The sequence below is a fragment of the Canis lupus genome, chromosome 6, assembly GCF_003254725.2.
Source record: "Canis lupus dingo isolate Sandy chromosome 6, ASM325472v2, whole genome shotgun sequence".
Lineage (NCBI taxonomy): Eukaryota > Metazoa > Chordata > Mammalia > Carnivora > Canidae > Canis > Canis lupus.
Window position 1 is genome coordinate 63034635 of NC_064248.1, and position 23647 is coordinate 63058281.

General features: G+C 41.3%; 1 protein-coding gene and 1 long non-coding RNA gene across 8 annotated transcripts in view; one reads left to right on the forward strand and one right to left on the reverse strand.

Moving 5' to 3' along the window:
• The window catches only part of LOC112640973 (SSX family member 2 interacting protein), a 120046-nt gene that overhangs the window by 68847 nt on the left and 27552 nt on the right, over window positions 1-23647 (forward strand). For 3 of the 7 annotated variants that reach the window (XM_049111747.1, XM_025417812.3, XM_035717200.2), the window contains exon 1: window positions 9746-9901. The exons of 1 other annotated variant lie outside the window; for it this stretch is intronic. The gene's annotated coding sequence lies outside the window, so the exon portion shown is untranslated. Of the gene's footprint in view, window positions 1-8886; window positions 8938-9582; window positions 9671-9745; window positions 9902-23647 lie in introns of those variants that run through there. 3 more of the 7 variants (XM_049111745.1, XM_049111746.1, XM_025417809.3) reach the window with 3 other exon arrangements.
• Window positions 543-9339, reverse strand: LOC112640974 (uncharacterized). Its single transcript, XR_003124383.3, has 3 exons — window positions 9039-9339; window positions 4052-4135; window positions 543-1362 (listed from the first exon to the last, which is right to left on the reverse strand). It is a non-coding gene; the product is annotated as an uncharacterized LOC112640974 (long non-coding RNA).

A 23647-nucleotide genomic window follows, 5' to 3' on the forward strand; every position in this document is an offset into this window, starting at 1 on the left:
AATTATTCTTCACTAATCAGCAGGCATTTGAACAAAAATGATTGAACAGCAACAGAGAGTAAGACGATCCTAACAGGTTGGTGATGACATGGGTGGTTAGGGGAATAGCCCTGTGAACCCCAGCTCTGAAATGTACTTGCTGTGTGATCTTGGGCAAATCATTTAACCTCTTCCTGCTTAATTCTTTCTGGAAATAAAGGCAATAATGATACCTGCCTCAGAGGGTTGTTGTGAGGATTAAATCAATTCATAGGCAAGGCACTTAGAACAATCCTTGACAAGTAGTAATCACTCAGTAAATCATTGGCCTTAATACTGGGAAATGATAAAATATGACATGAGAATGAGGGTGATAACTCCTGAGTAAGTTAAAATTTGATATATACTTTGCTATTACCGAAGTGAACCAGTTTAATTGGTAAATTAGTGAAAAGTAAAGTTTCCACAGCAAATAGGTGGCTGAAGGAATATTCTTGCTTAGGGTTTTGCACTCCTAACAAGCAGGCCATGCTGCCTTTCCAAACGCAAGTGTCACAAAAATAAATGAAAAAGAAAGTGTATGAGATATAAAGTTATTTTTCAAAGGTCAAAGAGCAGCTTTATGTTAGGCAAAATTTATAATATGCATATTTGCAGCATGGAATAAAAAGTGTTTGGTATGTTCTCTTCTCATCTTCCATAACCACAGAAAAGCTCCATTATTTCCCTCCAGGACACCACCCCTCCCCCCTACACGTATACATATTACTAAATATATCATCCAACTTTTGGTGCTTAGAGGTTTGGGGGTTTTGCCCTGCTACTGTTAACTGGGGCCTCAGGCAGATCATGTTCATCGGTTTTATCTTTGCTAAGTAAAAATTTAGAGGGCTTTTTCAATATTATTTTATTTCTTTGGTATTTCTAATTGTCCCTTGTCCCCACCCCATTCTAAATTTGGGTCTTATGTTTGATAGCATATACCATAAGTTGAAAAACACAACAAAGAGCTTGAAACCCCTCATTTGAATAACATCGACTTCAGGAACAGCTGCTAAGATAAAATAAATCCAAGAGAGCTCAGCAACCAAAATGCGATTGCTTTTCTTTTTAAAGGGACAGGCCAATTCACGTATGATTTTCAGTCTTAAGCTGTTACTTTAAATCCGTACCATATTTTAATTGATATCAGAGTTTTTCACATCTGAAATTTGATGTGGGCATTTTACCCAACATATAGAGGATTCTATTCCACTATATTTCAACTTGAGCAATTATTGGATGACATCACTGATAGAGATTTATAAAGCAGGAAATAAAATCCATCAGGAACCAAGCCTCCAGATTTCTTCTTCTCTGAGAATGCAGGAAAAGAAACTTTGCCTAGCAAAATACAAATAATAAAATCAAAAGGATCTTTAAAAGTTAGGTAAAATTGAAATGCTAGTTGCGGAATAAAAACATAGGAGTATTTTGTTGATTGCAACACTCAGCCTTCTGTATTATGATTCATATTAGAGAAGACTCTTAATTAAAATACTTATACAGGGATCCCTGGGTGGCGCAGCGGTTTGGCGCCTGCCTTTGCCCAGGGCGCGATCCTGGAGACCCGGGATCGAATCCCATATCGGGCTCCCGGTGCATGGAGCCTGCTTCTCCCTCTGCCTGTGTCTCTGCCTCTCTCTCTTTCTCTGTGTGACTATCATAAATAAATAAAAATTTAAAAAAAATAAAAAATAAAAAATAAAATAAAATAAAATAAAATACTTATACAAAAGTCTGGGTTTTATTTGGTATTTTTAAAAAAGATTTTATTTATTTGAGAGAGATAGAAAGTGAGCGAGAAGAGAGAGAGAGCATGCGGACGCGCGCACACACAGTTGGAGGAGGAACAGAGAGGAGAGGGAGACACAGATCCCCACTGAGCTGGAAGCCCGACATGGGGCTTAGTCTCAGGACCCTGGGATGCTTAACTAACTGAGCCATTCAGACACCCCAAGTCTGGGTTTTAAATGATAATAGGTAAAAGTCTAAGGATATCCAACATATTAAAATATGATCTCATAAGATGGATCATATTAAAGAGATTATTTGTTCTATAAAGATGTTGTTTGCCATCCAAAAAAATTTATCATAATTTTCTCTGAAATATCTGGTTTCACTAGAACCTTTAGAATATGATTTGGTTGTTTTTAAACACTTTTTAAAAAAAATTATTTATTTATTCATGAAAGACACACAGAGAGAGAAAAGCAGGCTCCATCCAGGGATCCCAACGCGGGACTCAATCCCAGGTTTCCAAGATCAGACCCTGGACTGAAGGCAGGCGCTCAACCGCTGAGTCACCCAGGCTGCCTAGAATATGATTTGATTTCTAAGTTATTTACATAATGATTTTTCCAGAAAAATTTCTATAACATAAAGCAAGTAAATTTCAGAATAGCAAATCATTTTGTGAAAAGTTGTACTTATCAATATGCTTTTAATTTTTCTGGACCAGTTAAATTAGTAAAGAGACATTTAGAAAAATTTTGATATCCTAAATATATATTTATAATTCAAATTACAGAAACCATTCCACATTTTCCCCATTTCTTTAATTATCCCATTCAATCAGTCCTTTGTAAATAACTCCTATACTTCATTTCTCACTGACTTTTTGGCTCATGTGACTGCTTCCACTTGTGTGACTTGAGCATATTTGTACCAATAAAATGAAATACAATACCCTCAGGTCACTTTATTTGAGTACTGTCAGATAGGATGCTTTTGGCTGCAAGTAACTAACTAGTAGTTACTTAAACCACAAAACATTTATTGTTTACTAAACTGAATGTCCATAGGAAGGAAGCTTCAGGTCGGTTGGTTTGGGAGCTCAGCAATGTCAACATGGACCCAGGTGGGTGGGCTAGTATTTCAGCCCAAGACCTTCTCATATACGCTCCCTCTTTCCTACAATACTTAGACTGTCATTGTTCTGTCTTCCTGGGAGACTGAGTTCCTCTTGTGAACAGGGACCTTCTATCCCTCGATGCTTGGCACATGGTAATCATTCAATAAATATTCATTGAACCATTGAGTAAAATTTCAAATAAGTTGGAGGGAGACTAGGACCATGTGAAATAAAAGGGTGTGTTGGTGCAGAATTAAATCAGTTAGAACTGTTCAAGTGAATGCTGGATTTTTGTGCTCTGTGGTTTTTAAATAGGTTTCACTATCACTAAAAAGCATTTGGGGTCATTTATAGTTCCCCTCATTTCCTTGGAGGGTCTTTTGTTGACTGATCAGTGCTCTGGGTTTAAATTTGCAAGTTTAGAAAAGTAGAATGAACCAAATTGCTCTGAGTAAGGTTTAGAAGTCACTGTAGTCAGTGAGGTTAGTTTTGTGCATGTGCTCATATATGTACTAGAGGGGATGGGGTGGGGGCAGTGAGCAAAAACAAGGTGGCTAAAGGAGAGACCCAATGGGAGATGTGTATGCTTGGTAACTTTTAATTTTTGTATTTTGTTATTATTTTATTAATTTCAATAGTTACCATATGGTGAATATTAGTTTCAGGTGTACAATATAGTGATTCAACAGTTCTATACATTACTCTGTGCTCATCATGATAAGTGTGCTCTTAATCCCCTTCACCTATTTCATCCAGCCCCCATCCTCCCTCCCCTCTGGTAACCATCAGTGTGTTCTCTATAGTTAAGAGTCTGATTTTTGATTTGTCTCTTTTTTTCCATTGTTTTGTTTCTTAAATTCCACATAGGAGTAAAATCATATGGCTTTGTCTTTCTCTGACTGACTTATTTCACTTTCTCTGACTTATTTCACTTTCTTTCTGACTTTCTCTGACTGACTTATTTCACCTAGAATTATACTCTCTAGATTCATCCACGTTGTTGCAAATGGCAACAAGAGGATGCCAATGGCTGTATCAATTATGAAGCCTTTGCCAAACACATCATGTCTGGGTGAAGCTGACTCCTCCAGGGTGCCTGGCCCTTGGCCTCAGCCTTTCTGTGGCGAGTGAAGCAAGAAGCCCAGAGTAACGGAGCTGGAGCTAAGGTCCTAGACTCACCATTGCATGCAGCCCTGAGGGCATCCTAGGTCCATAGCCCTCCCTGTAAATAAACAGTCCTGGCAAGGTCCTGGGCCAAATTCTCTGGAAAAAAAAAATTACAGAATTATAACCTTGTCTTTCTTTCTCTGACTTGTCTTTCTCTGACTTATTTCACTTAGAATTATACTCTCTAGATTCATCCATGTTGTTGCAAATGGCAAGATTTTTTTTATGGCTAAGTAATATTCATACACACACAGACACATATATATATACCACATCTTTATTGATTGGTGAGTTTTTAAAAAGTGAAGTGTTATATGCAGTATGATAAGACCCCATAAGTTCCCAGTAAAAATATAAAAATCATTATATTTAGTATGACTGGATACTGAAGAAGATGAGTTTGTATAACAACTTGTGTTAGCATGGTCTGTGTGTTTTACATTAGAATCTAGGACAGTCCCTCTTCATGCTCAAAATGATTGCCTATTGTGTGTGCGCTCGTGTGTGTTACATGTGGGTTTGCTGCATTTACTAAAGGAAGTATGCTTCTCTCCCAGACATATAGGTTTTGAGAACTACTCTGGTTGATACCTTACCACCTATATATATGATAGTATCTTATAATAGTTTGAGTGATTTATGCCTAATTGAGTTTTGCATGGCATATTTTAAAATTAACAAATTGATTTCAGAACAAATGGGGAGTTGGAAACCAAAGTGTTAGAGCTTAATAAAATTCATCTGGCTGGCATTCTTGCTCAAAAAAGAACCCTTTAAAAAAAACACTAGAGCAGAACACTTAGCAGACCAGACAAAAATCTAAAGCACCAAGAATGGAATACCTGGAAGATGATCCGGCTGTTCTGTGTGTTTGTCTGCTGTCTGCTGTTCTGTGTGTTTGTGTGTCTGCTGTCTGCTGTTCTGTGTGTTTGTGTGTGGCAAGGTGGGGTGGAGCAGGCAATGTGGAGAGATAGTTTTCTTTTCTGGAAATTTTCACCTCAGTGAAGATGAAAGGAAAAGGGAATTGCTGTGGTCTGTTTTCCTGCAAACTCAGCCAGCACTTTGTAAGTGGCACAGGACTGTCATTCCAAGCTGGACTACTACTGGCCAAAACCCAAAGGGATTGGCCAGAAATGAATCATCTTCAGAAATGCAGCATGATGCAGAGATTGTCAGATAGCTAGGGAAGCCATTTCTAGCCATACAAAATGCCACCTTTTAAAAGTCAGATCAAAAATTGATCTTGTAGGGGCACCTGGGTGGCTCAGGGGTTGAGTGTCTGCCTTTGGCTTAGGGCATGACTGCGGGTCCGGGGTCCAGGGATCGAGTCCCGCATTGGGCTCCCCACAGGGAGCCTACTTCTCCCTCTGCCTATGTCTCTACCTCTGTTTGTGTGTGTGTGTGTGTCATGAATAAGTAAATAAGATCTTTGAAAAAATTTGATCTTGTAAATAAAATGAGGCCATGGATAAGAGAGTTACTAATACAATATCCAGTAAAACTTTGTTTATCCATCCTGCCCCCCTGCCCCAAGGTAGTCCTGGCCAGAACACAGAGTTAATAAAAGTGTTGCCATGAAGGAGAAGTGACTTAACCCATCATCTGTTACAGCATACAGGCTCTGACAAGAAATATTCTCCTCTAGGTCCAGAAATTGTTGCTGTTACTGAAATAATCCAGATGGTATGAATCACAATGGAAAGCCTTTATAAATTGGTCCATTACTATTCAGATTTGAATATACACATTCGTAGAAGCTGTGTGACCTAAATGTTTGCTGTGGTATTTGAAACACTGGTTTCTAAGGCTCACATATGAGTAAATAGGGAGTGGATTATTAACTTAATACCTGTACTAAAATCAGTCTCTGTATTTCAGTGAAATGAAAATATTTTAAAATTACAGTGTCATACTTGTAAAAATTCAGGTATAACAGAAGCTAATAAAATGTGAAGCAGATGTTCCTTCCCTACTATCTACCTCCCTCCCAATCTCACTATTAATAGTTTGGTTAGCAACCCTGCAGTGCCCACATGCAGGGGCTGGGGCTGCAGTGGCTAGTGCAACCAAGGTCACGGTCTTCATGGGGCTTGCATTCTTGTGGGAGGAGACAGACCATAAGCAAGGAAACAAGGAAACAAATAGAACCAGGCCTGGGAAGCTTACTTTATATATGGAAGTGAGGTCTGAATGATGAAAAAGAATCAGAGTTTAAACCCTTGTGGGAAGAACCTTCAAGGCAGACTGAATGACAGGTTCAAAGGGGCCAGAGGACCAAGAAGGAAATGGCTGTGGCTCTGGCACCTTGTGTGCCAAAGTGAGATTTCCAGAAGGGGCTGGGGGCCAGATCATGTGTGTATGATTGGGTAGGAAGTTTAATTTCATGCTAAGTAAAATGAGAGGCCACGAAAGGTTCTCAATGCGAGAGAGGGGAGAAAGGATCTGATTTTCAGTTTTGAAAGATTCTGATGTCGTAGGGCAAGAAGTCTGCAGACAGTTTGGAAGAGATTCATTCACACATACACACAAACGTATAGTTTCAAATATATATATATATATATATATATACACACACACACACACACTTTTTATGCAACTTGTTATTGATGTACGTTTTTAGAATTCTTCCTCTATGTTCAGAGTCAGTTTACTGCCTGTCTTAGAAAATCAAACAAATCTTGTTTTTTGACCTTTCTCTATCTACCCAATGTAGTAACTTAGTCGGAAAACACAAGTTTGGCATTTTAACATGGCTCCAGAATGTGTTCATCAGATTTGGCTCTGAACAACTTTTGGGTTGTTCCAAAACTCAGATTTCTTCTTCAAGAAAGAGTTCTTCTCAACAAATCCAGTGCCTACACTGATGTGATACCTTTTGAGCAGCATCAACGGAATATGTCATATATACAGCCTGCCAAGGTGATTACTTTGAAACAAACATTCATTTGATGTTTGTTTATTCACCAAATTAAGTATTAAGCACCAATCATGAAGTACCAGGCACTGTTTTAGGCCCTCAGGATACATCAGTGCACAAGCATGTGAGCAGTCTGGAGGCCAGCAGAGCCAGGGTAGGTTAACATAGCCACCCGGGGATGTCTGGGTTCTAGGTTGCTTCTCCTTAATTTTTCTTGCTTTTCTCTCACTATTGTGGGATGTACCACAACAGCTCCAAACACATCTTGCTCACTGGAGAATGGCCGAGATAAGAGGTAAGGAAAAGACTTCCTACGGGTTCTCAGGGATAAAACCCTTCCCCCAAAGTCCCATGCCCTTCCACTTCACTGTGTACTCACTAGAATTAGGTCACATGTTCAGCTCCTAAAATAGTGGCCAAAAAAGGGGGACAAAGTATCAAGACAGGTTTAGACTAGTGGTTCTCAAAGTGTAATCTTAGGAACCCTGGGACAGGGGTGGTGGGGGGAGGGGAGATTGCCAACACCCTTTCAGGGAGTGTGCAGTCAAATCAATTTTAATTATAATGGTAAAATGTTATTTGCCCTTTTAACTGCCATTCTCTTATGAGTGTATAGTGGAGACCACCTAAAATAGTACAACAGATTGAATTCAGCAGATATAAAAATCAAATGGCCTTCCATTAGGTCAGACATTAAAGAAATCTACCAAATTTTAAAATCATGCCACTGCTTACTATATTGGGGGGAAATAGTTATTTTCCATAAGAATGTGCCAAGTATATTAAGATGTCATTTTTATTTTTTAAATAAACATTTTAAATTTGTGTCTTAATTTCTAGTATGATAAATATCAATAGATATAGCCCATATTAACAAAAGCTCTTTGAGGAAAGAGTTCCCTGAAACCAAAAAATTGAGAACTACTCTTTTATTCAGAAAGATCTGCTTCATCCTTGGGTGTGGGGAAGGGTCTGAACTTTCCAGAGCTCACCTCAGCCTTACCCAAACCTTCTTAGAACCCAGCCCTGTGTGTGGTTAGGTCACAGTAGGGTGTGCCAGAAGCTACTCATTGAATTGATTGATCTCAATTCTTCTACCCATTGAAGAGTGAGCACTCCATTTTTGATTGTGAGGGGAAGTGGTCAAAATGAAGCCTTGTTATGTCAAGAAAAAACTGTGACATGAAGTTGTTTGATGGGAAGGGGTATGGAATTTTGAGGGGGTGGAGAGTTGAAATTTCAAAACCCCTCCTGGCAGCACGAGTAAGTCCTTTCCGCCCCCATCAGTAGCCTAAGTTAGGGAGTTAGGTAAACATTGGTACTAATGGGTTTCTTCCTCCCCACTAGCCCTGCGCTATTAGCGTCTTTAGGACGAAGGGCCCCAACTGGCTCCTAGGCTGTCATTTACCTATCCTTATCAGCATCTAGCTGGCCTCCTGGTGGCTTAGGCCAAAAGCAGAGGGGAGGATTTCATTGGACTCTGAAGTTGTCCCCATGGCGTGCTCATTTTCTCGCCCCGATCTTTCATCCAGGATTGGGAGTCTGTGCGTGTAAACCCGGGCCGGGGGAGGTGGGAGCACTACTTCCTCCCTTGTTCTTTCTTCATTGTTAATATCTTGTTTTTGCCTCATACTATTTAGGTTTCAAAGTGCTCTCGGGAGCCTCCTTAAAATACCAAACCTATTTCTCCGGAGTAAACTCATTGGCTTCAGTAAAAACAAAATCCATCAAAGCACATCTCTGTGTGTATAACTCAGCTCCTATGCCTGCGATTTCACCATCTGATCCCTTTCCTTTCTCTGGCCCCTTTGCCTCCCTGGAGAATTTTAGGCTGACGCGGAATAGAGGAGGGGCGGATCTGACCCCGGCTACGGGTGCAGCATTCTCTCTGCACATATTTCGCTGAGTGGGCGTGGGACATTTCTGCATAAGCTTGCGGCTGACCAGTACCATGTTAGTATCCTCGCTGCCTCCTGCCCAGGTCCGTTTCTTTGCCCTACTTTTTACACGTAACTTTCCGCGGGTTGAGTTGTTTGCATCCACGATTCCCGACGCTTGAACCTCCCTTCCCCTGGGCCTGACCTAATTCTGGGTGCCTATGTTCGGTGTATTTCTCCACTTTTGCCAGCGCACGTGGGTCTGCTGGGAGCTTCACTTTTGCTTCCGTCGTGGGTGCTGGGGTTCACTGGGGCCCGGAACGCGCGCCCGAAAGCCACCACGACCCGCCTCCCCCACGGAGCCCGGGGGCCCCAGCTCTGCGGGCGTGAGGAGGGGGCGGGGCGCAGGGCCCTGCCGGGTGAATCCCAGGGCGTAACAGGTGCCGCAGCCGCAGCTGCGCCCGCATCCCGCTCCGGCCCCGGGGATAAGGATTTCTTTTTCTCTAGGTTTTTTTGGAGCGCGGGTGGGGTGGGGGGGTGGGGGGAGACTCCGGGGGCCAATGCAGGCCGCGGTTGTTCATCGCCTAGCAACTGGCGGAGCCAATGGGAGGCGGCGGGGCCTGCGGCGCGGGCGGCGCGGGGGCGGGGTGGGAACCTTGCGGACCTGCCGCGGCGGGGGGCGGCCCGAGGGGCGGGGCGGAGCCGGGCCGGGGGCGGGGGCGGGGCCGGAGCCCGGGGCGGGGCGGGGCGGGCGCTGCGGGCGCTGCGGGCCCCCGGGCTGCGCGAGCCGGGCTGGGACAGCGCGCCGCGTCCCCGCCGCCCTCGGGGGCCGTGACGGTGAGAGCCCGCCCCCGCGACGGGGATTGTGACGCGGCCGCCCGCAGAGGGGCGGGGGCGCCGGCGGGCCTGGGGCGGGCGCCGGCGGGGAGCCGAGGGCGGGCGCGGAGGTGAGCGCCGGCACCTGGCTCGGCGCCCCGCTGCTGGGCGAGAGGCTCGGCGCGGCCGTTGGGGCCGTTGGAGGAGGCGGGCGAGCCCTGACCCCGGCCTGCCTGCAGGCGGCGGCGGGAGGTAGGTGGCGGCTCGGGACCCGGAGCCCAGAGCCTTGCGAGGGATGGAGAGCGGCCGGCGCCCGGCGGGGAGGCGGGGAGGCCGGCGCGGGCTGTGCGCTGCGGGGCTTGGTGGGGCGAGCGGCGAGGGGCGAGGGGCAGCCCCTAGAATGAGTTGCGGAGGGGCCCGCGGCCGCCGCAGGGGAGAGAGAGAGCTGGTTAAAAGTCAAGGGGAAGAGCTTACATCATCTAAAAGGCAGGCAAGTGTGGAAATGTTCTGGTGGAGAATCTCTGCGGTAAAGAACGGTAAACCGAATCGTGAGCTCCCTGTCCCCGCTTTCGAGCCTCTGCTGATGGGCCTGTTTTGCAAGTCACTTGGGCCCAGGAAATGGAACCTGCTAAATAATTTGTTCTTAGCACATGTAACGTGAGGGTCTTTAGATCGCTCCCGCATTTCAAGGCGGGGGGGGGGGGGGCATGGTTGTGATTGCCGGAATGTCCTCTTGCAATGCTGCCGCCGATGTAGTTCTTGCGGAATCTGAGAGGACGGAGATTTCCCTTTGGGGGTGGGGAGCATCGTGGGGAGGGGATTAGGAGGAGAACTCCTCCAAGAGTGGATCCCAAGTGTTAAGAGTGGAAGCCACCTGGAGTTTGAAATTGCTGGGCTTCCCTAACAACACAGATGAGAGTCTGTCTCTAGAGTTGGTTGTGAATGATGGATGCCTGGGAACATTGCGTGGCTTTGGAGGGATTGGTTTCCTCTTTAGGTAGAGGAAAATTCTGGTAGCCTTGATCCTGAACTGAAAGGTAGGTGTGACTTGACACATTTAAGAGACTAAATGAAATTTGAAAAGAATGAGCGACCTGGAGACAGACCAAAATGCCTTTGGAGTTCAACTTTAAGTCAAGGTATCTTGAAATTTAGAAGAAGTTAAAGGTAGATTTATGAACTTGGATTCAGTCAGCAAAAGTTAATCCATTCAAAGGCCTCTCTCTCCTAGAGCTATCATATAACACATATAACATATAACAGCCTTCAAAGGCCTAGGAAGTTTAGGTTATTCATTCGGACTAAACGAGCAAAAGCTAATGGCCAGTGTGCCCTATGGTCTGCTTGCTGTGAGTGAAAGTTCCTCAAACAGAATGGTTCTCTGAAAGAATTAGCAGCTGATGGTGAAAATGAAGGCTCTTTGGGTGAGTTGTAGGGCCTCTTCAGCTAGGTCGTCTTATCCCTTCCTTCCCTTCTCTTTCCCCGTCTGTACAATGAAGATAAAAAAAGCCTCGGCATTAAGTAACATGGGTAGAGCAGCTTGAAGATGACTGCAAAGACTGTTATTGTAGGATGAAATGTGAAGATCTCCTCCTAACACATTGTGCCTTGTGACAAGACTTGTTAAAGCACATTCCCTTCCAGACATGCCGAGGCGCTGTATGAGAATCTACATCGTTAACTGTTCAGATGATTTGTGAAAAGCCTGAAGGCCAACACAGAGAATATATTCTTGGCTTCTCCAAAAACCTGACCTAGACGCTCTTTGACAAGCTGGATATGACACAGGTTTTTATTAAGGTGGACATTTGAGTGTCTTCTGTGTAGCATGCACCTACATATAAAAAAGTGAAAGATACTGCTTGAGAATTGTGTGGTTTTAATTCACTTCACATTCTTAAATTGGAGCCATTTCAAAGCTTTTTAAGTGATTTTTTTTTTGTATCTTTTACAATAATTGTGAATATGTCTTATTGGTTTGACTATTTGCTCAGGACAAAGGCTTTTGATACTCTGAGGGGCTTTTTTGTGTCTTTGGTGATGGTGATTATGATTAGCTGGTAATGAAGGTACATGCTCATCTTGAATTCACAAGTTAATGAGGTGAGATGGACTAGAGAAGTACGCTCCTCATTATTGCTAATGGAAAACAACCTAAAGTCTTTACTCTCTTGATAGCAGGTCAATGGTATTCATGGTACCAACAGATGTTCCGAATTATGCTTTAATAAACACTTTACCAAGCTGCTGCTTGCCAGGCCTGAAGAGAAACAAGATGAGTGTTCCTTGACGAGTTTGTTTTTAGGAAATTAACAGTGTAGTAAGGGAGAGAGCAAAAATAGAAAATGAAAATTGCAAATATGAGAAGGCTTTAGAAAGGAGAATTCCAGCTGTGTTCTGATGAAAGAAAAGGAATTCACCTGATAAGTGCATGGTGTCATGTTCTGCCCAATATACTGTTGAGGAAGTACCGGTGGATTGGTTGTTGGAGCCAGGTACAGTATATTAGTGATAAGGTTGGAGAACGGGCCTGTGACCTTTGACCAGTAGGTGCTAGGGAACCTTTAAATGGTATTATTCAGGGGAATTATATTTGATTTTTTTTTTGAAGGGTATTTCCACCAAAGTCAGTAATTTAAGATTAGGGGAATAGGGATGCAAAGGTAAGTAAGTTACCGCTCCAATTTCAAGCAACTTGCAATGTGGTAAGAGAAATAACAAAATTATAAAGGCAGTACAAAATCTAAGTGTCTTTTTTTTTTTTTTTTTAATTTTTATTTATTTACTTATGATAGTCCCAGAGAGAGAGAGAGACAGAGACACAGGCAGAGGGAGAAGCAGGCTCCATGCACCGGGAGCCCGATATGGGATTCGATCCCGGGTCTCCAGGATCGTGCCCTGGGCCAAAGGCAGGCGCCAAACCGCTGCGCCACCCAGGGATCCCCAAAATCTAAGTGTCTTAAGGGCCATTAAAAAAAAAAAAAAGTCAGGTTCCAGCAGTGTAGGATTCTGAGATGAGAAAAGACAGAACCTGTCTTCCAAGTTAAAAATAAGTTTTTAAATAAAAATTAAACTACAGCCAGTTAGCCAGTAATATTAACACTGCTCCTCTATTAACTCTTGAGTTGCTAGTGGATCTGTGAGCATCTAATAAAGCCTCTCCACATTTAAAGAAGTCTGTTCTCACATGTGAAACCGCTTCTTGAGCAAATTATTTATTGTCTCCTTATTTGCTGATTACTTTTCTAAAATCCAGTTTTCATTTTTACTCTTCAGGGTTGTAAAGTCCGTCATTGCCAAATCCACCATATTTTTCTCTTCAGATCTTGTTCTTTCATGGCATTTGCTGCTGTTCATCACCCCCTCTAAAGTTTCTTATCCCTTGGCTTTCCTACAGTCCACCCCAGTTTTTATCTCCTATATCCAGGTCCCCTTCACTCACCTGCTACATGTTGATGTTTTTTAGGGTTCTTTCTGCTACCGTTTTTTTTCTCTATGAATTCAACTACTACCTACATGCTAATGACTCACAAAGCTGCCGTGATTTCTTTGATCTCCAAACCCTAGAGTTTATCCCCTTTTGAAAGTCCTATGAGGGCATCTCTAAACCCAGGACGTTCTACACTGAGCTCATTATCATTACATACTTAACCAAACCCAATTTTATTAATCTTACTCCTCTCTTTTTATCTAAGAGACTTAATCTGTCTAGTACCAAAGACCAATTTCTACATGAGAGAATATAACATACCTCCCTTTTGTATATTTGTCAGCATGTTTGTCAGTCCCAACTACCGAAGTATTTATTTGTCCTTCACAATTCTCATTGTCTTGGCTAAGTCCATCAGCCAGGCCCTGACCATTAGTTGCCTTAGTTAGGTATAATATTTTTGTGCCAAGGCTGCTGAAAATGGAACCTTAGTGTTTTGGAAACATCATGGTGGGAGAAGGTTGATAGAAGAGTATTGCTCTGAAGGAATCACAGCACTACATATGAATTTAAAATCATGTATAGAGTTTAATGAGTAGCCAGTAGCCAGTACAAAATGCCATTGCATATGCTTTTTATCTGAGAGTTAGTCTAGGTTATAAAGATCTCAGCCTTGAGTTTGTCCTTTGTCCAGTAGATTATTTGCTTTTCTGTACTTTCCTATCTAAAAGTTGGCACCTTCAACATTCTTTTATTCCATATCCAAGTTTTAGAAATATCCCTACACCTAAGATGTAGACTATAAATGCAAGAAGACATCCTAGAAATCATCAATAAATATACCCCATCATCAGCTGTTATTTTTTAAAAAAATATTTATTTATTCACAAGAGACAGAGAGGCAGAGATGTAGGCAGAGGGAGAAGCAGGCTCCATGCAGGGAGCCCAATGTGGGACTCGATCCCGGGTCTCCAGGATCACACCCTGGGCCGAAGGAGGTGCTAAACCGCTGAGCCACCCAGGGATCCCCCAGCTGTTATTTTATAATGAGGAGATGAGCCCACAGAATTTATATCTTTTACTTGGGATACTTGTTGAAAGTCAAGAGGAGGCCAGGATCTGTGAGGTTTGGGGACCAAAAATAGCTAGTTTTTATTCTTTCCGTATTATTAAATAGCTGGATTTTTATTCCTTCCTCTCAGGTTTGTAACTGGGCAAGTTACTTAAATCTTTCTGAGTCTCAGATTCTTCCATCAATAAAATAGTGTTCTATCTACTGCTCTGGGCCTGTTGTAAGGGTGGCATAGCTGACGACCCATGTCAACTGAGAATTGGTGTCTCCCACCGTTTCTTGTAATTAGTACAGGAGTTACAGTTCTTCCCTCCTTGTCTGTGGATCCTGTGCAGATCTGAATGACTTCATAGATCCTCTGAAACTACAGCCAGAACTGCTTGTTTTTGTACTTTTAAAGTGGGGAGAGTCACTGGCTTTAAATTCTGTGACCCAAAACAGTTTAGTCCCTGCCTTGGCAGGTGTCAGACTCAGGACTCATAGTGTCTCATAGCCAGACTGGGAAGACTTTAGAATTGTTTGATGTATATATTTTTTAATTTATTTTTTATTTAATTTATATTTTAAGTTCTCAGAGAGAGCATGCACGTGTGCACACACACGAGTGTCGGGGAGATGGGCAGAGGCAGAGGGAGAAGCCTCAATCCCAGAACCCCGAGGTCATGACCTGAGCCAAAGGCAGCCACTTAACTGACTGAGACACTCAGGCACCCCTGTATTTAAAAAATAAAAAAAATAAAAAAAAAAGGACTTCAGGTACAAAGAATTAGCTATATTGCTTGGCTCAGGACACATTCTCATAATTGATCTATTAGTTTTATTTATTTGTTTTTTTAAAGATTTTATTTATTCAGAGAGAGCGAGAGAGAGAGAGAGAGAGAGAGAGAGAGAGGCAGAGACACAGGCAGAGGGAGAAGCAGGCTCCATGCAGGGAGCCCGATGTGGGACTCTATCCCGGGACTCCAGGATCACACCTCAGGCTGCAGGCGACGCTAAACCGCTGCACCACCGGGGCTGTCCTGATCTATTAGTTTTAATACGGAGTACCATCTAACATAAAGCTAGGACCTTGACGATGATCTCTGTGTGACCCTATGGGCCCATCCAGTCCATTTCCCCTCTTGTCTCACCTGAGGCAACTGTTTACTGAATCCTTTTTTTTTTTTCTTTAAGATTTTATTTGTTTGAGCAAGCGAGCGAGAGAGTGTTCAGGCTCCATCACATGACGCTAAACTAAGATCATGGCCCAAGCCAGAATCAAAGAGTCTGTTGCTTAACTGACAAAGCCACCCAGGCACCTCCTATTTACTGAATCTTATATCCATCATTCCCTTGGTATCTTTTAAAACATAGTTTTACTGCATCTATGAGTTTTCCAAACACATACACAGTTAAAAACTATGTTACATGCCCTGTTTTCTGATACATTTTTCACTTACTATAATGTTGAAATTCATCCACTCAGTATTGCTGGAAATTTCCTTTATATTGTGTGTCACTGCTGTTTTCTGATTGCTGCATCATACTCCGTTTTGCATATATGCCCCAGTTTATTTCTTCTCTTGTTGATGGGTGGGTTGCTTCCAGGGTTTTGCTCTTGTGCTACTTGGCATTTGTCAAGAGTGTCACTGTTTATGTTCATGCATCTTGGCACATAGATGCAAGAGTTTCTCTTCGATTTATACCTAGAAGTGAACTTCCAAGGTTGTAGAGTATGTGACTAGGATGTATGAATTTCACCTGCCAAATTTTTTTTTTTTTTTGAGGGTTCTCTCCACCCTCCAAGGTTTAAGTAAGCCTTAGCCAAGCGTTCTCTAGGACTATTATTTTCAACCCTCATTTAGTTATTGGGAACACTTTTACATTATTTCTGAAATCTGTGCTGTAGCACCCTTAGGTAATAATTCCTTTTTGGTATTCCATATTCTAAACTGCAGAGTAGAGTACTAAGTTATACTGAAGCACAGTCTATAGAGTATAGCCATGTTCTCAAATTTGATGCATCAGAATTCCATGGGCGTTTTTGTTAAAACACTGATTTGTGGGTCCCACTCCCTGAGTTTCTGAATCTTTAGAGCTGGAGTGGGACTTGAGAATTTTCATTGTCAGCAAATGTTTTACTGGATCCTCTGATGGGTCATTTATGATACCTCATGGCAAAGCAGAGTACAAACTGTATGATGCCAGGCAAGTAGACCAGGAACTCAGTTTAGGTGGTGGGAGAGAAGTTTCATTACAGTGAGATCTTCACTGGAAAGTTGTTTTGTTTTGTTTTTTAAAGATTTTATTTATTTATTCATGAGAGACACAGAGAGAGAGGCAGAGACACAGGCAAAGGGAGAAGCGGGCTCTCTGCAGGAAGCCCGATGTGGGACTTGATCCCGGAACCTCGAGATCATGACCTGAACCACCCAGGTGTCCCTGTGCTGTAGAGGTTAATGCACAGTGACCTGGAAGCACAAACAGAAGGGAATGGCACTTCAGTGAAAGTCTGACAATTTGAGGTCTATATTCACTAGATTTTTCAAAAATAATTTTTTTGAATTGCTAGAACATTTAATTTTTTGTCTGCTCCTGTTTCATATCCCAATCACTCAGTTGGAATAATTACTATCTGATTGTAATTTTGTCTCAAGATGACTTGGTAGAAAAAATGAATACCTGTGTGTGTGTTCAGTTGGAAAAGCAGCTCACATACTGTGTATTCCCTCCTTTCCTACAATAAAGACAGTAGGGTGTAGTAGTTCAATGTGCTGGACTACTTGGGTTTGAATCTTGGCTTTGTCACATTCTTGCTGTGTGACCTCAGGCAAGAAAACTCTCTGGGTCTCAGTTTTGTCATCTGTAATGGGGCCAGATAACTGTTTGGGCTGTTGTGAGATTAAATGAGTTAATACATGTAAAATGCTTTAAATTATTCCTAGTAAATTGTTTATGATTAATAAATTGTTATTGTTAGAATTCAGTAGAATCTCATTGGCTAAATGGTTGTCAAGACTGCACAGTGTTATAAAAATGTAAAGAAAATATTTTGGTATGAATAGCTCTACTCCATTTTAAGTCTCATGAAAAATGTAAAAAACAGGTAATAGACTAAAAATATTTTTAAAATCATCTAGTTCAACCTCCCCATTTTATGGATGTGGATACTGAAAAGGAGAGAAATGAGCAGCTCAGGGTTGCTCAGGAGATGATAGAAGAACCTTAGCCTCTGACACCTGGTCTAGTGCTCTGTCAATATCCTGTGCACCTTCCCTGAAGTAACAGTGCCCTGAAAAAAACAAACAATAAAAACGACTAATAATTTGTTTGGGGAGCCATGACCAAAACAGATGAAAACATTAGCAGTAGAAAGTCAACATATAATGAATTATTAGATGGCGTGGCATAAGTACGTACCTGTGTAACTTCATATGCTGCTCTCCTGAAGGAGAGAAATACACCTTGTTAGTTGCTTGAGTCATAGAAGGTGGGTAGAATAAGAACATTCTTCGTCTTTTTTTTTTTTTTAAGACTTTATTTACTTATTCATGAGAGACACAGAGAGAGAGAGAGAGAGAGAGAGGCAGAGACACAGGCAGAGGGAGAAGCAGGCTCCATGCAGGGAGCCTAACGTGGGACTCCATCCCAGGACCCCGGGGTCACACCCTGAGCCAAAGGCAGAAGCTAAACCGCTAAACCACCCAGGCGTCCCAAGAACATTCTTCTCTGAAAAGATCTTAATAGTTATAAATCAAAGTCAGTCTTTCCCCTCTCTTCTACCAAGTTTAGGGTTATAATTAAATAAATACATAAAGAAAAAGATAAAGTCCCTTTTCTCACAAGTTTTTTTTTCTAGTTTTTTCTGTTCTTACACAAACTTGTGTCTTTATAGAGCAGAATTTATACCTATATGTACATACTCCTATAGTTTGGGTGGATTTTTTTTTTAAGACCAAATAAGATCATGTTAGATATTGTTCTGCAACTTTTTTTTTTAACAAGATATCATGAAATCTTTCAAGTTACTAAAGTATCTAATAATAGCTAACATTTATGGAACACTTTCCATGTACCCAGGACCCTGTGTTAAGCCCTGCACTCGCATAAATTTAGTAAGATTATTAAATGTGTTACTTAGCCATATTATAATCCTTTGAGGCTAAAGACTCCTTTTTTTTTTTTTTTTTTTTTTTTTTTTTTTAAAGACTCCTTTTTACTCTCCTTTTGCAAACAAGAGAAATGAAGTTCAGAGGTTTGTGTTCAGGGCCACTTGGTGGGTGGTGGAATTGGGGTTTGAAACCAGGTGGTCTGACTTTGGATCCTGTGCTTTTAACCGTTGCACCATACTGTTTCTCATACTGCAGCAGCAGTTGCTTCCAGGGTGTGTGTAAGAAGTTTAAAATACAGCATGTAGTTCCCTGCTCCCAGAGCTACTAAGAGGGTGGCTTTCTCATGGCAGATTCTGGCTTGGAGCTTCACTGAGATTGTATCCCTCAACCCAAAAGGACACACATGAAATATTTTGCCATGATTTGTGGCTTCACACTATCTTGTGTAGTCTTTGCCCAGTTGGAGTTAACGGGCTAGTGAGTGGTGGCTGTTGAAGGTTGGTGGTAGGAGTACAGCTTCCCGAACCCCTCATCCACAGAAGCAGCAGCATGTGTTGGTTAAGAGGATGGGTTGTAGAGTCTGGGGAGGGGGCAGGTAGCCTTTCTGTGCCTTGATGTCCTTATGTGTAAAAAGGAAATGATGTAGGATTGTTGTGAGGATCGGCTTCATCATATATGTAAAGCGTTGAAAACAGCGCCTGGCACATGTTTGTTAAATCAGTTCCCCACCTACATGGTACACTATGCTCAGTTCATCACCTGTTACCTCATTAAATACCTACAACCACCCTCCAAAGAAGATGGCGTCATCTTCCAGGTGAGGACACCAGCTCTGAGAGACTTGGTCAGGATGTGGGCTCAGCCTGTCTGGCTCAGGCCTGTGAGGCTGGCTGGCACTGTGCATGCTGTGCTCCCCAAGTGCCCGTCCTCAGAGCCGTGGACTCAACCAGAGGGGGCAGATGGTGAAGACAATGACACATTTTGAGTTTCAGCCAGTGAGTTGTTTATTCACATTTAAGTTATGAGGGATTTGTTTCTGTGGGAAAGTATACTGTTAAATTATGCCACTCAGATGAATTCGTTTAGATTTTAAATTTGCAAAAGGTAGATTTTTCTAAGAAGTTGCATTTAGTGAGTTTCTACACTGGACGCACACCTGAATGGTTTTGTGTAAGGCAGTGGGAGTATTTATAATGACATTAAGATCTCTAGTCTCCCTTGGAACAAAAATAGATGGGGGTACTAGTTTAAATAATCGTAATATATTTGCTTTTTGAGAGTAATAACATGTATTTAAAATATGGTGATAACAATTTTTAATTGCTATGACTGAATTTGTAAGATAGGACTAGTATTTAAAGTCAGTTTTAAGAATTTTATTTTCTTAGCCTGACAATTTGGTAACTCTAACTTTGTGAGATTTCAGCCAAGACTTTAGTAGTTAGCTCTTTGTGACAAATCCTGTGCAATATTTGGAAGCTTAGATGGTATAATGTTACTACTTTCCAGTATAATGAAAAGCTATTCTTTTCTGGCACTTGAAGTTTTAGAATTCTGATTAGGTAGGCAATTGTGCCTTCTCAAGTTTGAATTTCAAGTGAACTTGAAAAGAACACTTAAAATGTACTGTGTGAAGGAAATCTTGTAATCAAGATACTACTTATGTTTCTGCTGAGCTCTCTTTCAGTTGTTAGATGTGTTAGAGATTTGAGAGATTTTCTCTAAAGAACTCCTATCTTTTGCCTCTTCTCCATTTGCTGTTTTCCTTTACCCACCTTTGCTTGAGTGAGCATGTTGACTTGTCATCAGCTATTGAGTATTCTGTTAAGATTAGTGGAGAAACTACAGGACTGTGAAACATGTGGTACCTGAAAGTCTAGCTAGGAATGATGAAACAAATCAGAGAGTATATGGAGAACCAAGAGGAACTGTATGGAGGGGATGATGGTGGTGGTTGTTTTGGGCTTTGAAGAAGTATTAGTTTTGGGTTAGGGGAAAGAGGAAAGCACGGGTGGAGCACGCAGGCTAGAAGTCGGTGGACCATATGTGGGACACAGTTCATTTTATAAACGTTTACTTGAGCACCTGCTTTGTTTCAGGCACCGTTTGATACCACGAAGATCCCCACCTTGTAGGAAAGTTCATAACTTCCTGTAGAAGTTGATCAACCAGTGAGGGGAGGCATCCACCTGTAATAATATGGAGCGATTGTACTCCTGGGCGATATTGCCAGAAAGCTGATTGTTGCACTTGTAGTGTATGATGGCACTTTAGTTATGTTCCAGCTAGGGACATGTAAATTATGGAAAGGACTCAGAAATGCGTATATATATTTTTAAAAACTTGTATTAGCTACCTATTACTGAATAACTTCGCAGCTTAAAACACCAAACATTTATTTCCCAGTTTCTGTCAATCAGGAATCTGGGTGCAGTTTGTCTGGGTGCCTCTGGCTCAAGATCTCTCACTAGATTGTGATCAAGGTGTTGGCCAAGGTGGCAGTCATCAAGGTTTGACTGGGAGAGAATACTTCTAAACTCACTCCTGCGGCTCTGGGCAGCCTCCAGCTCCTCCCTGGCTGTTGGCTGGAGACGAGTTAGCCTTGCCGCATCAGCCTCCCATGAACCTGCTCACAATATCAAAGCTATCCAAGACACAGAAGGTCATAAATGATCCCAAGAGGAAGCCCGCCTTTTCATCACCTGAATTTGGAAGCCCCATCACCTCTTGCTGTTTCTGTTTGTTAGAATCTAGCCACTAAATCCAGCCCACAGCCAAGGAGCAGAGGCACCCGAAAGTATGTATACCAGGTAACAGGGGTAACTGCAAGTCGTTTTGGAGGCAGCGCACTCCCAGATTTTACAAGTGATTATTGTATATTGAGAACCCCCGGAATCTTTTGGTTAAAAGGAAGAGCAATAAGCAGCCAAGGAACTTTTCTGATGGAAGAGAGGAAAAAAAAAACAAAAAAACAAAAACAAGCAGGTGTAATTACCCTTAACCATAAATGTTTTTATTAAACTCTATGAACTTTTAGTTTTGATGTTGTCTTAATGTTTTACCCTAGGATAGTAAATGGTAAGATGAGTTATCTTCGTTATTAAATATTATTATTATCTTAGTTAAATGGTAAGATGAGTTATCTTAGTTATTAGATAACTTAGAAAGTTATTAAACTTTCTATGGGACTGATCTCAGAAATGAGAATGAAAGGTATTTAAACCTTTTCAAAGCAAAGCATTTCTAATGAGAAAAAAATGCTATTTGTGGCATAGCAGAGAAGCTTACAATTATGCTTCAATTTAAGTAGTAAATAAGTTCTTTAAAGGATTGTATGCTCTGAGTGGAATAATTTCAGGTGAACTATGGAACTCATTCTTCTAAAGAAACTTGGTGGAAATCTTTTTTATTCTTATTTTAATCTTTTTTTAATTCTTATTTTAACTCTCTTTCTATAGAGGTTTGCATGGATAGTGTAGAAATGTTACGTGGTGATGGAGTGAAAACATTTTTGAAGACAGGTTTGTGTCCAGGCTTTTACAGCCAATTAGAAATGTGGCCTCAGGCAATCCTGTTCGCTTCCCTGAGACCAGGTTTTCTGTCTGTAATAGAAATATATCTGAAAGAAGTGCTTTGACACAATGATAGATTTATGAAACTCGTTAAAATCTTCTTTTTTCAGAAAGGGTACAATTATATTAAGTTCAAATATCTCACTACTTCCTAATTTTCTGTCAGGATTCTAACCTAGAAAGTGCTTAGGTAATTCTTAAGGTCTGTATAATCATTTTATCCAGGAAAGACCAGAGTACCCTTGCTTTTTTACACCTGAAATATGGCAATGCTATTTTGGCAACATACTAGGGAAGCCAAAGTAATTCTTCAGAAATAGTAAGGGAATGTTTTTACTGACATTATTGTGGTGCTACTGCAATTAGTAAACTTTCTGTTATGTAGACCCACTTACTGGAATGTACATTAAAAAATACTTGGAATCAAGGAAGTTTATTAAGTGCCCATATACATGTTATCCACCGGAAGGAGTAAAACTATTGACTCTCTGATTTAAAGACTAGAAGGAAGAACTCTTATAGATTACTTTATAGATTTTTTTCTTACTTTTTTTCAAGGTTATTCCTCAACAGTCTTGGATGAATGAAGTGAGTTTTACAGGTTGGCCAAATTATTTAATCTTCAAGCTTTGTTCATTAAATTCACTTGTGAGTTTGACCTGTCTTAGAATCTGGACAACTTCTCTCACCAGTGGTATAGAGAGAGATATGGGGGTTACAGATTACTTGAAACAAAATATGATTTACTGTTAGATTTTTCCCCTTTTCTGTAATGAAACTATAATAACACTTGTTATAACCAAGTTCTTGTATGACTTGTCATGGATGCTCATGGTCCAATATGTAATGCTTTGCTATGTCTTGCTTAATCTGTAATAGGGAACTTCATTGTGTGTTCCAGCACTCATCTTTAATGGAGTCCTTCTTGGCTGCTTTTGAAGCTTGTGACAGTATTAGGTTTATGCAAAGCAGAGATGGATGCTTCTGTTACCATTTTGCTTTTGAAACTAATGTTTATTTATTATAATATCTTTATAAACTAGTTTATAACCTTCAACAATGAGATCTGACTATGGTTGACCTAGAACAGAATAACTTGAATTAGTCTCCTGGTTTCAGTTTGAATATTGATTAATAGTCTGGTTGGATAACTTTTATCACAAGCCTCCTAGTGTATAATTTGGTGCATCATTGAACAGAAGAGAATACATAGAAACTTTTAGATTGTGTGAAACCATATACTGTTGGTAAGTTCTTTGTTTCATAGTGCTTCAAAGTGGAGTTTTGGTTTTCCTTGTGAACGTTTAACTAGATCTGAATATTTCACAGTTGTTTTTGTTTGTTTTTTGTTGTTATTTTAGTTAATGGGGCAGGGAGCAATTCACTGTCTAAACCTCTAGACGCTGGAAAGCTAAATTCACAGAGGAAGAATAACTGAAATTACAATTTTAAAGAATGGATGTGTGGTAGACATTTTGGCATTTGATCTTTTATATGAGGAGAAAAGGTACTTAAGACAATGTTGTGTCTTTCTTTTTTTTTTTAAGATTTTTATTTATTTATTCATGAGAGACATAGAAAGAGGCAGAGACAGAGGCAGAGGAGAAGCAGGCTCCATGCAGGGAGCCCGATGTGGGACTCGATCCTGAGACCCCAGGATCACGCCCTGGGCCGAAGGCAGATGCTCAACCACTGAGCCACCCAGGTGTCCCTGTTGTGTCTTACTGAAAAACAAACAAACAAACAAAAACAGGAACAAGAAGGGCTTGGGGAAATGCCCATTTCTGTTCTCTTCTGCTCTTGTCCCTCCCCTCAGCCTAACAATGACAAGGA